The sequence below is a fragment of the Nicotiana tabacum genome, chromosome 2, assembly GCF_000715075.1.
Source record: "Nicotiana tabacum cultivar K326 chromosome 2, ASM71507v2, whole genome shotgun sequence".
NCBI classification, from domain to species: domain Eukaryota; kingdom Viridiplantae; phylum Streptophyta; class Magnoliopsida; order Solanales; family Solanaceae; genus Nicotiana; species Nicotiana tabacum.
The window spans coordinates 70,320,062-70,337,868 of record NC_134081.1 but is presented as its reverse complement, the minus strand read 5'-3'; the positions used below and the strand labels follow the sequence as shown (position 1 = coordinate 70,337,868).

At 39.1% G+C, this 17,807-nt stretch overlaps 1 long non-coding RNA gene across 1 annotated transcript; it reads right to left on the bottom strand.

Annotated features, from left to right (window-relative positions):
- Window positions 1–9,947: 9,947 nt before the first annotated feature.
- On the bottom strand, window positions 9,948–13,076 carry LOC107761231 (uncharacterized). The gene is made up of 3 exons (XR_001642546.1): window positions 12,899–13,076; window positions 11,448–11,493; window positions 9,948–10,156 (listed from the first exon to the last, which is right to left on the bottom strand). It is a non-coding gene; the product is annotated as an uncharacterized LOC107761231 (long non-coding RNA).
- Window positions 13,077–17,807: the final 4,731 nt, after the last annotated feature.

The window sequence follows — 17,807 nt, the reverse complement described above, 5'->3', positions numbered from 1 at the left end:
ATAAAACAAGTAATAAAAAAAATAACCCTGAGATAAAATGCTCAGCTTAATCATGATTTCTGAAAATAGTTCTGCCTCTCAAGTGTATCAGTGAAAACTCAAGTCTTTTACCGAAGTTGCAAAAGAACAAATATGAGTAAGATTGAAAATAGTAATTTTCCCAAACATCCTTTCCATAATAAATAAGATGTTTCATTTTCTTTCCAGATAGCCAGTGTAAAATGCATCAATATGACCTTATGCCAATATGTGTGAGAAATCATGAATGACGTGGTACTGTACAACATGAGAAAAATGCATCTCTATGCATGTATGTCAAGTGTGCATGTCAATGCGATGCACTTAGTGATAAAACCATATGCATACTCTTAAAATATCATTTCATTCGGTCCTCCCAGTCACTCAGTCCTCCCAATCGCTCGGCACTCGCACTCGGTAGGTACCTGCGCTCAGTGGGGGTGTGTACAAACTCCGAATGAGCTCCTTCAGCCCAAGCACTATAACAAGTTATTCATGGCATAAACAGTCAACCATGCTGTGCTGTGCAGCCCGATCCCATAAATAATAATATATATAAAGCCAATATGGCCTACTACGGCGTGCAGCCCGATCCCATAATCATCCTCACAATCAGGCCCTCGGCCTCACTCAGTCATCAATCTCTCCAGTCTCTCGAGCTTACAATGTCATGAAACTAGCCCAAAATGAAGATATGATGTATCATTAAATAACAACAGAGACTGAGATATGATATGCAATGAATGAACATGACTAAGTATGAAATTGCAATGTAAGCAAATAATTCAACAGCAGTAATGACCTCAGCGGATCCCAACAAAATAAGCATGTAACCTAGACATGGTTTCTAATACGAATCACAATTCGATAACTCTAGTACGTAGATATTTCATAATTACAGATAAGTTCAGGTAACTACACAGTAACACAAAAATAACGGAGTCACAGTTCACGCGGTGCACGTCCACACGCCCGTCACCTAGCATGTACGTCACCTCAACACCAGATACATAACACATATAATCGGGGTTCTTACCCTCAACTCCAAGATAAGAAGAGTTACTTACCTCGAACAAGACGAATCCAATGTCGAGCAAACTAAACAATGCTCCAGAAATTCCATTCTTTGCGTATCAACTTCTGAACGGCTCAAATCTAGTCATAATTAATTTGATTCAGTCCATACAAATTATAGGAATTAATTCTATATCAAAATACTAATATTTTTCCACAAAATCCGAAATTACACTCAAAAATTGCCTATGAGGGCCACATCTCGGAATCCGACGAAACTCAAAAAATCCGACAACCCATCCAATTACAAGTTCAACCATACAAATTTTACTTAAATCCGACTCTGAATCGGTATTCAAATACCAAAAATTTGTTTTATGAATTTCTACAATTTCCCCCAAATTTTCATCTCAAAATAATGATTAAATGATGAAAACAATGATATATTCATGTATGTTATCCAAATCCGGGTTAGAATCACTTATCCCGATGAATTTCTTGAAAATCTCACAAAATATCGCCACAAACCGAGCTCCCAGAGTCCAAATGTGAAATAATACCCCAACCCTCGATTATATAGTACCACGTCTGATCTCCCAATGTGCGGTCCGTACATTTTTAAGTGCTACCGCACATTTTCAAGTTCTGCGGCCGCACAATTTTGAGTGCGGCCGCATTTCAATGTGACAACTTACTAGGCTTTAGTAAAATGCCCATAACCTTCTGTACAAATGTCCAAATGATTCGTGCTATACCTTTCTGGAAACTAGATTTAAAAGGCTACAACTTTTGTTGTTGAATCATCTCCAAATTCATAGTGGATTAAAGGATATAAGCCTCCGAAGTCGGACCATCGAACCTGCAGAACCCTTAAAGTGCGGCCGCACACAAAATTGTGCGGCCGCACACAAAATTGTGCGGTCTGCACTCTTCCTCTGGAGTGCGACCACACTTGTCCTCTATGGTCAGCACTTTTCCTCTGAAGTGCGGCCACACTCAAAATTGTGCGGTCCGCACTTTTTCAGAAGTTCGAGAACAACATTTGAGTGCCGAAATGCCCGGACATCGCTCAAAACTCACCCCGAAACTCACCGAGCCACTCGGGATCCCGTTCAAATATACCAACAAGTTTCATAACATAACACGGACCTACTCGAGGCCTTAAATCACATCAAAAAATATCAAAACGTCGAATCGCACCTCAAATCAAAATCTATGAACTTTGAGCTTTCAAATTCTATATCTTGTGCCGAAACACATCAATTCAATCCAGAATGACTTCAAATTTTTCAAAAAAGTCATAAATGACATAACAGAGCTATGAAATTTTCAGAACTGGATTCCGACCCCGATATCAAAAATTCAACTCCCCGGTCAAACTTCTCGAAAAATTTAATTTTTGTCATTTCAAGCCAAATTTCACTACGGACTTTCAAATAATTTTTCGGACACGCTACTAAGTCCAAAATCACCATACGTAGCTATTGGAATCATCAAAACTCCATTTTGGGGTCATTTACACATAAGTCGACATTCGGTCACTATTTTAACTTAAGCGTTAAACCTTGAAACTAAGTGTTCCAACTCATTCCAAAACTTCACCAAACCCGAACTAATTAACCCGGCAAGTCATAAAACAACTATAAAGCATAAACTGAGCAGTAAATGGGAAAACGGGGTTATAATACTAAAAACGACCGGTCGGGTCGTTACACTAACAAGACTAACCTTGGACTGAAAGTAGTGACGAGCTCAGACAGGTACAATCCAAGTGTAGATTTTAACAGTACAGAAATGTAGACATGCTTTCACGTTTAATAGTTTAAGCTCAATACGGATAAAATATGACAAGTGTGACTGATATGTGTAATGTTACATCTCTATATCTACATATCAATTATGCATGCCAACTGTAATGCAACACAGTGATAAAGTCATACACATGCTCTCGGAGTATTCAATCTCACCCAGCACGCTCAATCACTCTGTACCCTAGTCATTCTGTACTCCCATTCACTCAGTAATCCTATTCATTCAGTACTCCAGTCACTCAGCACTCTCAATCACTTGGCACTCGCACTCAATTGGTACCTGCGCTCACTGCTGGTATGTCAGACTCTAGAGGGGCGGATCCTGCCCAAGCACTAATATAAACCAATCATGGCATGAATCAATAAAGTTGCTGCGACATGCAGCCCGATCCCATAAACAACATTCACAATCAGGCCCTCAGCCTCACTCAGTCATCAATCTCTCCAGTCTCTCGGGCTCACAAGTCTAATGAAAATTAGCCCAAACAATGATAATATGATGTACCAATAAATGGCAGCAGAGACTGAGATATGATATGCAAATGATAGTTGTGCCTGAGTACATAATTACAATTTAAGCAAATAATTCAATAGTAGAGGTGACATTAGTGGGTCCCAACAGAATAAACGTGTAGTCTAGGCATGATTTCTAACATGGATTGTATCACAATTACTCTAACAAGTAGCAGCTTCATGAATAACAACCAGGTTTGATAACCACACAGTACCACAAAATCGACCGAGTCACAATTATCATGGTGCATGCCCACACGCCCGTCACCTAGCATGTGTGTCACCTCAACACCAACCACATAACACATATTTCGGGGATTCATACCCTCAAAATCAAGTTTAGAAATGTCACTTACCTCACACCGCGCAAATCCTTACTCCAACAGGCCCTTGCCTCGCGAATCGGCCTCCGAATGACTCGAATCTAGCCACAAACAACTTTGAGCCTGTTTGGAAAACCACCTTGGAAATGGATTTTGGTGTAATTGGGTGTAATTACACAGCTTGGCATGTTTGTTTGGCCATGTAATTACTTGGTCAGCATAAAATTGGGTGTAATTACACTCTCCAATTCTCAAGAGGGAGGTGAGAATTGGTGGTAATTACATTGTGTAATTACAAGGTTGCTTTTTAGTTTCTTTCATTTTTGTTTTTATTTTAATTTATTTTTTTATAACTTTTTTTTCTATTATTTTAATTTTATTTTTACCTTTTAATTTCTTTTGAAATTTTAAAATATATTTTTCTTTGTACATTATTTATCTTTTATTTCTATACCTTTACTTATTGTGATTTCATGTAATTTCTTATATTTTATTATTCTATTTTTTAAAACTACACCTCCTAATATTAGAAATAATGAGTCATTAACAAAATTGGCATATAATGAGTGATGCAATTAAAGTGAAATTTCGTTGTTGAATGTGGTTATAAACTTATTATGTTTCCTAATCTTAAGTTGTAGTCGAACTTACTATTATTATGTTGGAATTTGACATATGTTAAATTATTTTATTTTTTTAATTTTGAAATTATGTTATATTCATGGTTCCAATTTACTTATTTTAGTAGCGTTAGCTCACATTGCACGTTGTTCATAATTTAGTTAGAATTGATAGATTAGTTTTGTCAAACATTTGAATAATGTTATAACATTATATTTATAAATATTAATTTATTTTATCAAACATGAATTCCATGATGTTCTTACAAAATATATATTTTTAGTTTTTGTAAGTATCTAAACTAAATTTTAATAATTTGAAATATATATATAATTTATTTTTACGATATTAGTTATAAATATATGATTACTAATTAATGTATATTCACAAAAAAATATACATCTTAAATACCAAATATAATATCACTTATACTTATAAAAATTTATAGGCATATATTTATTATATTAACTTTTAAGTTTTGATAATTACTTTATTTAAAATTTAATCTAACTGTGTAATTACACTTGTGCAACCAAATAGTAAACTTGTAATTAAACTGTAATGACAATGTGACAAACAAACAGGTCGCCGTAATTACACAATTGTGTAATTACTACCCTAGTAATTACACCAATTCTAATTACATGGTGGCTTTCCAAACTGACCCTTAATACAATCAACACAAGCTATAGGAATCAATTCCATATGATAAAGCTAGGTTCTTTAGCAAAAATCAAAAAGTCAACTCTGGGCCCACGTCTCAAAATTCGATAAAATTAACAAAATCCGAACACTGATTCAATAATGAGACAATCATACCAAAATTACCCAATTTCGATATCAAATCGTCACCCAAATCCCCAAATCTTACTCTCTAATCTCTAGTCCAAAATTCCCTAAATTTCACCCTAAAACACATAGTCTACGTGGAAAATTCAATGGGCATTCAATATTAATAGATAAAAATGACCAAAAGTGGCTTACCTCTTGAAATCTCGTGAAACCCCTCTCAAACATCGCCTCCAACCGAGCTTGCAAAGTCCAAAAATGAGAAAATAACTCAAGCCCTCGATTTTATAATCTGCCTAGGCATTTTCACACCTGCGGACTCCCCAACCGCACCTGCGGCTCCGCTTTTGCAGAAAAAGGGCCGCTTCTGCGAAATCCACTTAAGGACTCGACCAGTAGCACCTGCGGCCCAACCCTAGCTTATGCGAAACCGCTTCTGCGGTCTTCTATTCGCTTCAGCGCGTCTGCTTCTGCGCATTCCTCTCCGCTTATGCGATCGCCAGCCACCTCAACCAAAATCAACATCTGCGGAGACTTGTCACATCTGCGGGCTCGCAGATGCAGAAACATCCCTCGCACCTGCGACTACTTCCCAACTCCCACAAAACCGCACCTGCGACACATGTTCGCTTCTGCAGTCGCACATCTGCGACCAATCCTCCACACGTGCGATAGCACCAGTCATCAGCTGCATCAGAATTTTTTTTTTAAGTCCAATTTCAATCTGTTAACTATCCGAAATCCATTCGAGGCCCTCGGAACCTCAACCAAACATACCAACAAGTCCTAAAATATCATAAGAACTTAGTCGAGGCTTTACATCACATCAAACAACATCAAAATATGAATCACACCCCAATTCAAGCTTAATGAAACTAATGAATTTCCAACTTCTACAATCGATGCCGAAACCTATGAAACCAACTTCGATTGACCTCAAAGTTTCCACACATGACACAACGGACCTATTCCAACTTCTGGAACAAAAATCCAAGCCCGGTAACCACAAAGTCGACTCTCAGTCAAACTTCTCAACTCTCCAAACTTCAACTTTTCTCTCTTTCGCCAATTCAAGCCAAATCACCTATGGACCTCTCAATCAATATTCAGACACACTCCTAAGTCCAAAATCACCATATGGAGCTATCAGAATCATCAAAACTCTGTTTTGGAGTCATTAACACATTAGTCAACATTCAGTCAACTCTTTCAACTTAGGCTTTCAACCTTGGGACTAAGTGTCCTGACTCATTCCGAAACATCCCCGGAACCAAACCAAACACCCTGAAAAGTCACATAACAAAAATTGATCATAGAATAAGCAATAAATGGGAGAATAGGGCTATAATACTCAAAATGACTAGTCGGGTCGTTACATTCTCGCCCTCCTAAATAAATGTTCGTCCTCGAACGGGTCTAGAATCATACATAGAGTCTCAAATAGGCGTGAATATCTGCTCCGCATCTCCTGCTTAGTCTCCCAGGTGGCCTCCTCCACAGACTGACCTCTCCATTGCACCTTCACTAAAGATATATCCTTTGACCTCAACTTTCGAACCTGCCAATCCAAAATAGCCACCGGCTCCACATCATAAGTCATATCACCCTCCAACTGAACCGTGCTGAAATCCAAAACATGGGACGGATCTCCAATATACTTCCGGAGCATGGAAACATGAAACACTGGATGCACACTCGACAAGCTAGGTGGCAAGGCAAGCTTATAAGCCACATCTCCTATCCTCTGAAGCACCTCAAAAGGCCCAATGAACCGGGGGATCAACTTGCCCCTCTTTCCAAACCTCATAACACCCTTCATGGGTGAAACTCTGAGCAATACCTTCTCTCCCACCATGTAAGTAACATCACGAACCTTCTGATTGGTGTAACAATCCCTGTAGGGCTAATGGGACGATTTGGGATGTGTTCTAAGATCCAGCATTACAATAGGTTAACTGGAACTGTTAATTGTAACGGTTTCAAAACTGTCTCCATATATGGATACTGTAACGGTTATGAAACTCCTACCTGTAACGACCTGACCAGTCATTTCGAGAGTTATAACCCCATTTTCCCTATTTCTACTTTTTTTTGTATTATTCAGCTATATTATGTTATATCAGGTCAGTTGGTTCGGGACCGGAGTGGTTTCAGAGTGAATTGAGACACTTAGTCTCTTAAGTAGAAACTTAAGTTAAAAAAGTCAACCGGATATTAACCTATGTATAAATGATCTCGGATTTAAATTCTGATGGGTCCGTTAGCTCCGTTAGGTGATTTTGGACTTAGAAGTGCATCCGAAATATGATTTAGAGGTCCGTGGTATAATTAGGCTTGAATTGGTGAAATTGAAAATTTGGCGATTTTGGTCGGCAGTGGAAAAATTTGATATCGGGATTGGAATGGAATTCCGGAAGTTGGAGTAGGTTCGTAGTGTCATTTATGACGTGTGTGCAAAATGTGAGGTTATTCGGACGTGGTTTGGTTAGTTTCGGCATCGGTTGTCGAATTTGGAAATTTAGAAGTTTTTAGGCTTGAATCCGAGGGTAATTTGGTGTTTGGATATTTTTTTGAGTGTTTCGAAGGTTCGACTAAGTTTGTATGTTGATATATGACTTGTTGGTATTTTTGGTTGAGTTTCCGAGGGCCTAGGGGTGATTCCGGGTGGTTAACGGATTTGTCGAAGTTGGACTTTGCAGCTGGAGCTGCTGCTTCTACTATTTCCGCACTTGCGGAAGAAAGGGTCGCAGGTGCGCGTGGGAGTGCGCAGGTTCGAGCGACGCTGGGCCAAGGCTGGGAACGCAGGTGTGAAGAATTGGCCGCATCTGCGAGCCCGCAGGTGCGAGGCCTTGAGCGCAGATGCGGAGATGTGGAGTTTGGGCTTGTTTCGCAGATGCGCACCTGGGACAGCAAATGCGAGTCCGCAGGTGCAAGGAAAATGGCCGCAGGAGCGAAAAACTTAGGCAAAAACCATAAATAGAATCCTTCACGAATTTGGTTCATTTCCACCATTTCTATTCGGTTTTTGGAGCTTTTGGGAGAGAATTGAAGAAGGAATCAAGGGGATTTCGTTGAGGTAAGTTACTTGAGCCCTAATTCTTGTATATATTATGATTTTTCATTGTTTAATCATATGGTAATTAGTGAAAATGAGGGGTTAGAGCTTGGAGTTTTTAGAGAGTAATTTAAGGATTTGAATGACCAAACGATGTCAAATTTTGATGAATTTGGTATGGTTAGACTCGTGAGTGAATGAACTTTCTAGTTTTATAAATTTTGTCGGATTTCGAGATGTGGGCCCGGGGGCCAGGTTTGAGCCAATTTCGGGTTTTGGTCTAATTTTATAGTTTTTCTTGTGGAATTCATTCTATTAGCGCGTAGTGATGGTATTGTACTGATTGTGAATAGATTCGGAGCATCTGGAGGCCGATTCTAGAGGCAAGAGCATTGCGGGTTAGAGATTTGACCGGTTTGAGGTAAGTAATGATTGTAAATCCGAATGCCCTGTTTTACTGAAATGCCCGAGTGGCTCGAGAGGTTTATGACTGAGTGAAGCCGAGGGCCTGAATTATGAGGATGAGTGTGGATCGGGGCTGTCCGCCTGCAACATACTTTATTATTATGGCACGTGAGTTTTCCGTGCAGATTATAGCGCTTGGGTTGAAGGACCCCCTCCGGAGTCTGTACACACCCCCAGTGAGCGCAGGTACCTACTGAGTGCGAGTGCCGAGTGACTGGGAGGCATGAGTGATTGTGTGGTATGCCCGAGTGGCAAGAGTGATTGTGAAGTATGCCCGAGTGGCACGAGTGACTGTGAGATTTGCCCGAGGGGCTGTATATAAGTGATGTTTTGCCCGAGGGGCTGTTTATGATTTCATCATTTTTGCTCACCTTTGCATTGAGCCTTTGTTTGAAAAATTATTCGAAAAATATCTTTAAATGATTTTTTAACTGGAACCGGGTTTAAACGAGATGATTTTATTCAAACACTGATTTTTAAAGCATGTTGTACTTTACTGAGATTTCACGATATGGACGTTATATGCTTTATTGCTCGTCACTACTGCTCAATCTTTATTTATTGTTGTTACCTACTGAGTTGGTGTGCTCACGTTACTCCCTGCACCTTATGTGCAGATTTAGGTGTAGCTGGACATGGTAGCGGTTATTGAGTGTTCTTGTTGCAGATTTTCTTGGAGATAGCAAGGTAGCTGTTTGCCGATCGCAGCCCCTGCTCTTCTACCTCTTATCTTCCTCTAGTTGTATTTAGTTACTTTCTAGGCTGAGTTAGCCTTGATATTGTTAGACAGTTTGTAGTAGATGCTCATGACTAGTGACACTCCGATGTCGGGCTTTTCTTTTCTGCACTTTTGTTTTCTTTGATTTGAACTCCTTAAATGAAGGTTTTATGTTAAATAATATTGAAATTATCTTTGAAATGAAAAATATCGATTTGTTTGGAAATGAGTCGGTTTGTCTAGTTCCACGATAGGCGACATCACGACAGATTACGTTTTTGGATATGAAACTGCTACCATTGATCAATCTATGGGGACAATTTTCTATTTTGTTGGGACGGTTATAAACCGTTGTGTTATAATTATACTAACGATTTATTAAGTCTATTGCGATGGTTTTCATGATATATTGCAATAGTTTTGTTATATAATGGAACAATTATCTGTAGCCTATTACAACGGATATTGCAACGGTTATTAAAGGGTTGCTATTGTTGTTTGCTAGGTCTATTGGAACAGTTATATTGTCTATTGCAACAATTCACTATTGTAATTTCTAATATTTATGGAACCAAAATGACGAATATTTTCCTATGCAATGAAATTTTATACACCATAACTTATATAAACCACGAAATAAAATTAAATTACCAACTCGCATTATCCATATACAAAAACAAATTATAAATACATTGTTTAATCAACAATTCAAAAGTCAAAATTGATCGATGAGTCCAACAATCCTTGAACATGATGATAGAAAGTTTAACAACGATCAACAACACTCAAGTAAGGTCTTCATCACTGCTTTCATCCGCAATAGCTACACCTACGAAATTCAATCAGAATTAAACAAAGAAAAATTTAAGATAATTGAATCACAAAGTAACTGAATGACCAACAGAAAGAAACATCTAAATTTTTAAAATTTTCGGTAGAGTTTCCTTTGTAAATACGACTATCCCAACAGAAAGAAACATCAAACAATAACTGGACGAGTTTTTTCAGCTAAACTTCGAAAAGGAAAAAGAAGATTTGGTAATAACTTTCTGCCAACAGAAAGAAACATCAAACAACAACTGGACAAGTTTTCTCAGCTAAACTTTGAAAAGGAAAATAAAGATGTGGTCATAACTTCCTATAAATACAAGGCTACATGAAGCACCTAAGAAGCATTAAGCCCTGGCAAAAATACTTTGGTTCAACTCATAATGTATTCAATGCATATTTAGAAAATTAGATTACTGTTAAAAACAACTGATATTCTTTACAGTAGACGATAATCTACTTTTCTTCTAAGACAAGTAGGAAATTCACATACAATAGGAAGAAATCAGAAAAGGAAAACAGTAAAGCACCCTTAAGCCTATTAAATTAGATAATATAGCTATATTGGATGAGTAATTCACAAATTAGAAGCAACAATAAAGTTAAACCCTATGCGCTATGGCATTTGGTCCAAACTAGTCGTTTTCTTGCTTCAATCATGAGTGTGGAGCAACTGCAATAATATCTCCACAATAGTACTCAGTGACTAGCAATTTGACACTTCTGATGAAGCCAAGACATCTTCGATTTTTGCATTCTACAATTTAATCGTTTCTGCTTATAGCTTAATTATCTTTTGATGTTGTACACCTTGTCCAAGTATGATTGTATTTTGTTTAGTAGTTTTAGGAAATTTCAGATTGCAAGACCTTTGGCTAGTCTTTAAAAATGGCAGCAACATCGAGCAGAGTATACATGCAGTAGCAACAAAGTGAAAAACGAAAAGAAAAAAAAAGACAGCAGCAATGAAGCAGAGAAAGATGGGAAAGACAACAGCAATGGCCAAGATAAATGAAGAATACAAATAAAAATAGCTTTAATAGGTATTATATAAATGATAACAATAGAATGACAAATAAAGTGCAGCTTCATATGATAAGTTAAGGATATGCATATGATAGTTTCAGAGTAAACTATGGCAATGCGCTGCATATGATAGTTTCAGAATAAACTATGACCTCACATGGTAAGTTGGAAAGGATGCATATATGATGGTTTCCAAGTAATGGTTTCAGATTGCAAGACAAGGAAAAGCCAAAGGAAAAAGTGAAAACAAAGGACCAGACTATTACCTCCACAATAAGCCTCTTCCTATGAGTTTTCTCTTTTCTTATTCACCTGGCAAGGTCATATGCAAGAACAGAAAATTTAAAACAAAAGTAGCAGTGACGACAAAGAAAAAGCAGTGAAAGAAGATAAAATAACAATAGCAGCAAGCAGAATATATGCAGCAACAACAAAACAACCAGTATAAATTGGTTTATATACTCTTAATAAAAAAAATCAGATAATAAGACAGATAGAATAAAAGCCACTTATAAAAGTCCATACTAAGAGCCTGTTTGGATTAGCTGATTTGAAGCAGCTGATAAGCATTAGGTGCTGAAAAGCACTTTTTAAGTGCTGAAACTGATTTAATAAATAAGCAGTTACGTGTTTGGATACAAGTGCTGAAATTAATAATAAGTTATTGTAGTATTTGATAAAAAAAATGCTGATAAGATCTTTTTCTGTTAAAATGACTTACAAATATGCTTAGATATTCTATTTGTCATTTTATTTTAAATACAAATATGCTTAGATAAGATAATTTTTATGATAAATATAATTTATTTTATGATAAGCATATAATTATAAGTTATAATAGTTAAATACATTGACAAAAGTTTCTCAGTAAAAAATAAATCTAAATAGGACAAAATATTTGAAGAGTAACAAACATTGTCTTCATCACCACAACACTTAGAATGCAATACACCAAAAATTTTAATATGTCCTCATTTATTACATACAATTCAAAGATTAATACACAATCACAAAGATACAAATATGCAAAGGAATAGAGAATTTGCTTATCTTAAATAGTCAATGAGAATTCAATACTTTAAGAGGCGGGGTTTAGGTTGAAACAATACTTGAGGCAGTGAGTATCGATGCAAGTATTTTTTTTTCTAAAGAAGAATATTTTAAGGATAAAATAGTAAAAAATCTTGGTCAAACTTAAAGTGCTTATAAGCTAAAAATTCATAAGTTGGGGGTGACCAACTTATGGCTTTTGGCTTATTTTTGACTTATAAGCACATGACTTATAAGCACTTTTAACTTTACCAAATGCGTAGATAAGCCGAAAAGTGCTTATAAGCTAGTTTGACCAGCTTATAAGCTTAGCCAAACACCCTCTAAACCTCCAACTAAACCCGAATCAACTTATCTGTATGAACTAGTTGTCTTAACAATGGTTTAATTTCCCGAATCATTATCTTTAAAAAGATTTAAACATTAAATTGATCTATTTTCAACAGCCCTTTCATCTATCAAAATTCACCAACTAAAGCCCCAATTTTACAAACTAGAAACCACAAAATTTAACATATACTACAAACAAAAGGCAAAGTAAATTAACGGGTTTATCAGAAATTTTACCAGAGAAAGAAAAAAGAAGAAGCAGTGAAATAAGTTTCCGGCGAAACGATAGCGAACATCAAACAACAATATCGAACATGGGAAAATACCGATAACCTACATCTGAGATCCCCTTATATTAGCCGAAATGGTTGTCCTTCGCCAGAATGGATCTTCCTTCGTCAGAGCGGCCCCCACAGTTCATCGATGGCGAGTTTTTCTAGGTTTAAGACTGATGAGCAGAGAGAGAGACGAAAGGGATTCTGATGATGAGACGAGAGAGATGAAATGCGTTTTCTAAGTTTACAAACTAAATTAAAGAGTTAATATTAAAATTTGGTGGGGTCATCTATTATTTTTTATTTTTTTAATAAATATGTAGAAGGGAAAGTAGGGAGGGAAAAATAAATTGTCCCAATATATATTTTATTTTACCAAATCGTTCCCATAAATAACCCTATTGTATCGCCTTTATAAATCGTTTTCATAGATTTATTATGGTGACGGTTACTATAATATTGGAATGGTTTTACTTAAGAAGTGTCTTAAAAGCCTTTTGACTCTATCGAGACGCTTAAAACCGTTCCAATACATAATCTATTCTAACCGTTCTCGAGACGCTTAAAACCGTTCCAATACATAATCTATTCTAACCGTTCTCTAACCGTTACAAAATAACCGTTCCAATAGAACCATTTTTTAGTAGTGCATCCTGAACCAATTCAGTACCCAATAGCCTAGCCTCACCCGTCTCAAACAAACCAACCGGAGACCGACACCTCCTCCCATACAAGGCCTTATACGGATCCATCTGAATACTCGATTGGTAGTTGTTATTGTAGGCAAACACTGCAAGCGGCAGGAACTGATCCTAAGAACCCCCGAAATCCATGACACAAGTGCATAACATATCCTCCAATATCTAAATGGTGTGCTAAGACTGTCCTTCCGTCTGAGGGTGGAATGTTGTACTCAACTTAACCCGTGTGCCCAACTCTCATAGTAAACTCATTGTGTCCCTAACTCGTGTTGTATTGCTCTCCAAAACTGTGATATAAATTGTGTGTCCCGATCTGAGATGATGGACACCGGCACTCCGTGAAGGCGAACAATCTAGCGAATATAGATCTCAGCCAACCGTTCTGAAGAATAGGTAGTCCCAACTAGAATTAAATGCGCGAACTTAGTCAGCCGGTCCACAATCACCTAAATAGCATCAAATTTCTTCAAAGTCCATGGGAGCACAACTACGAAGTCCATGGTGATACCCTCCCATTTCAATTTAGGAATCTCAAGCCTTTGAAGCAAACCGCCCGGTCTCTGATGCTCGTACTTCACCTGCTGACAATTCCAGTACCGAGCTACAAACTCCACTATGTCTTTCTTCATTCTCCTCCACCAATAGTGCTGCCTCAAGTCCTGGTATATCTTTGCGGCATCCGGATGAATGGAATAAATAATCAACCCACGCATCTCATCCATATTGGGCACACAAATTCGTCCATGCATCCACAACACCCCATCATATCCAATAGAAACCTCTTTGGCATCACCGTACTGATCGTGTCCTTAAGGACAAGCAAAGGGGGTCGTCATACTGACGGTCTCTAATGCGATCATATAAGAAAGATTGAGAAACCACACGAGCTAGAACCCGACTAGGCTTCGAAATATCTAACCTCACGAACTGATTGGCCTAGGCCTGAACATTTGATGCAAGCGGTCTCTTACCAATAAGAATAAATGCAAGGCTACCCATACTCATCACATTTCTACTCAAGGCATCGGCCACCACATTGGCCTTCCCGGGGATGATACAAAATGATAATATCATAGTCCTTTAGCAGCTCCAACCATCTCTGCTGCCTCAAATTTAGGTCCTTTTGTTTGCACAAGTGCCGAAGACTTCGATGATCCATAAATACCTCACAAGACACGCCGTAGAGATAATGCCTCCAAATGTTCAATGCATGAATGATGACTACCAACTCTAAATGATGAACGGGGTAGTTCTTCTCATGGGGCTTCAATTGGCTTGAAGCATAAGCAAACACTCTACCCTCCTGCATCAATAGACACCCAATACTAACCCAAGAAGCACCATAATATACTGTATAAGAACTCGATGCTAAAGGCAAAACTAGAACATGAGCTGTGGTCAAGATAGTCTTGAGCTTCTTAAAGCTCTCCTCACACTCATCCAGCCATCTGAATGAAGCACCCTTCTGGGTCAACCTGGTCAAAGGCGCTGCAATGGACGAGAAATCCTCCACGAAGTGACGATAAAATCCTGCCAAGCCGAGAAAACTCTGGATCTCAGTAGCTGATGACGGTATGGGACAACTCTGAACTACCGCTATCTACTTTGGATCCACCTTAATCTCCACACTGGACACCACGTTCCCCAAGAACGCCACCAAACTGAGCCAAAACTAACAGTTAGAGAACTTGTCATAAAGCTTCTCCTCCCTCAACCGCTATAGTTCAATCCTCAGATATTGTGCATGTTCCTCCTGGCTACGTGAGTACACCAGGATATCATCAATAAATACTATGACAAACAAATCAAGATATGTCTGGAACATATTGTTCATCAGATGTATGAATATTTATGAGGCATTGGTCATCCCAAAATACATCACAAGGTACTCATAGTGACCATAGCGGGTCCTGAATGTCGTCTTCAGAATATCCGAGTCCCGAATCTTCAACTGGTGATACCCCGACCTCAAATCAATCTTAGAAAACACCCTAGATCCTTGAAGCTGGTCAAATAAGTCATCAATGCGTGACAAAAGATACTTATTCTTAATTGTAACTTTGTTCAAATGCCTATAGTCGATGCACATCCGCATAGTTCCATCCTTCTTCTTCACAAATAGAACCGGTGCACCCCAAAGTGACACACTAGGTCTAATGAACCCCTTATCAAGAAGCTCCTGAAGTTGTTCTTTCAATTCCTTCAACTCTGCTGGTGCCATACGTACGGAGGAATAGAAATGGGTCGTGTGCCTGACACCAACTCAATACCAAAATCAATATCCATGTTGGGTGGCATACCGGCAGGTCTGCAGGAAACACATCCAGAAAGTCTTGCCCTACCAGAACAGAATCAATAGTATGAGTATCAGCACCAACATCCCTTACAAAAGCCAAATATGACAAACACCCCTTCCCAACCATCTGTTGGGCTTTCAGATATGAAATCACCTTACTAGGGACATAGTCCAAAGAACCTCTCCACTCGATCCTAGGTAACCCCGGCATAACTAACGTCACAATCTTAGCGTGATAATCCAAAATAGCATGATATGGGGAGAACCAATCCATTCCCAGAATCACGTAGAAATCAACCATACTAAGCAATAAGAGATCAACTCTAGTCTCAAATCCCCTAATAGTCACCACACACGACCGATACACATGGTCCACAATAATAGAATTGCCCATCGGCGTAGATACATGAACACGTGAAACTAAGGACTCACGAGGCATATCCAGATAACGAGCAAAATATGATAATACATACGAATAAGTGGAAATAGGTTCAAATAATATAGAAGCATCCTTGTGGCATACTAAGACAATACATGTGATCACTGTGTCTGAAGCAACGGCCTCTGGCCTGGAAGGCAAAGCATAGCACCGAGCCTGACTGCCACATGATCGACCTCCCTCTCTAGGTTGACCTCTAGCTGCCTGAGCCCCACCCCAAGTTGGCTGGGCGGATAGGGAAGTAACTGGTGCGGAAGTCATAACCTGACCCCTCTGCTGAATTGGACCTCCAAAGCGACGGGGACACTGCCTCCACACATGTCCAAACTCCCCACACTCAAAGCAACTCCCTGATGGTTATGGGGACTGAATCGGACCCCGAGAATCGGAATAACTACTAGAAAATCCTGACACATATGAACCCTGAACAGATGGAACTTGAGATGAACTCTGAGCTGGGAGGGCACAGAGAGATGACTGACCCGGACAAGCACTGTATGAACCATGGCTAGCTGATGCACCACGATGAACCAAAGGAGTCATCTAAGCAGGCCTCTAAGGATGACCCCTACCATAGTGGAACTGCTCTCTAGAATAAACACCGCTGGAACCACATATACCATGAGGCCTCTTGGCCATACTCTCCTCATTCTCCTAACTACGGACCTACTAGCCATCTCGCAATATCGACCACCTCATCGAACCTAGAACCTGATGCAATCTCTTGAGTCATAACAAAGCACAGTCCATAGTTGAGGCCATCAATGAACCTTCTAATCCTCTCCCTCTCTATGGGAACCAACCATATCTCGTGACGAGCTAACTCTGAAAATATCATCTCATACTGGGTCACGGACATACCCTCCTAGCATAGCTGCTCAAATTGCCTATGCAACTCCTCCCTGGTGGTCAGTGGGACAAATTTCTCCAAGAAGAGAACGGAGAACTCGTGCCACGTAAATGGTGCAGCGCCGATTAGCCTGCTCAACGCATAAGCCTCCCACCATCTGTAGACTGCCCCGATACCTAAAAAGTAGAAAATGAGACTTCACTAGTATCTAGAATACCGCCGTGCGAATAATCCGTTGGCACATATCCAAGAAGTCCCGAGAATCCTCTAACTCAGACCCATTAAATGATGGAGGCTTGAGCCTCCCAAAGTGCTCTAGCCTCTACTACCCCGCGTCACTCATCGGGGGACCCATCTGGGCTTGAGCAGCTGCAACTTGCTGGGCTGGTAGTACCCCTGGTGTCTGAAGTCCCTGCACCACCTGCTCTGGAGTTAGGGCCCACCGGCTCAATCACATCTGGACTGCTTATGAGCTGGAGCAATAAGTGGGTCTACATGTGCTGCTCTATCTATTGTACGAGCTTCATCTCGGTATCTACCGTGACCCCGACCTCTAGTGACCTTAGCTGGTGGTATTGGTAGCCATCCGCCTGATCCGGTAGCACGTGTCCTCATCATCTGTGAGAGAATAGAATAGCAGAAGTTTAGTTTTCGGAATCAACAAATTTGCATGATAAGAATACAA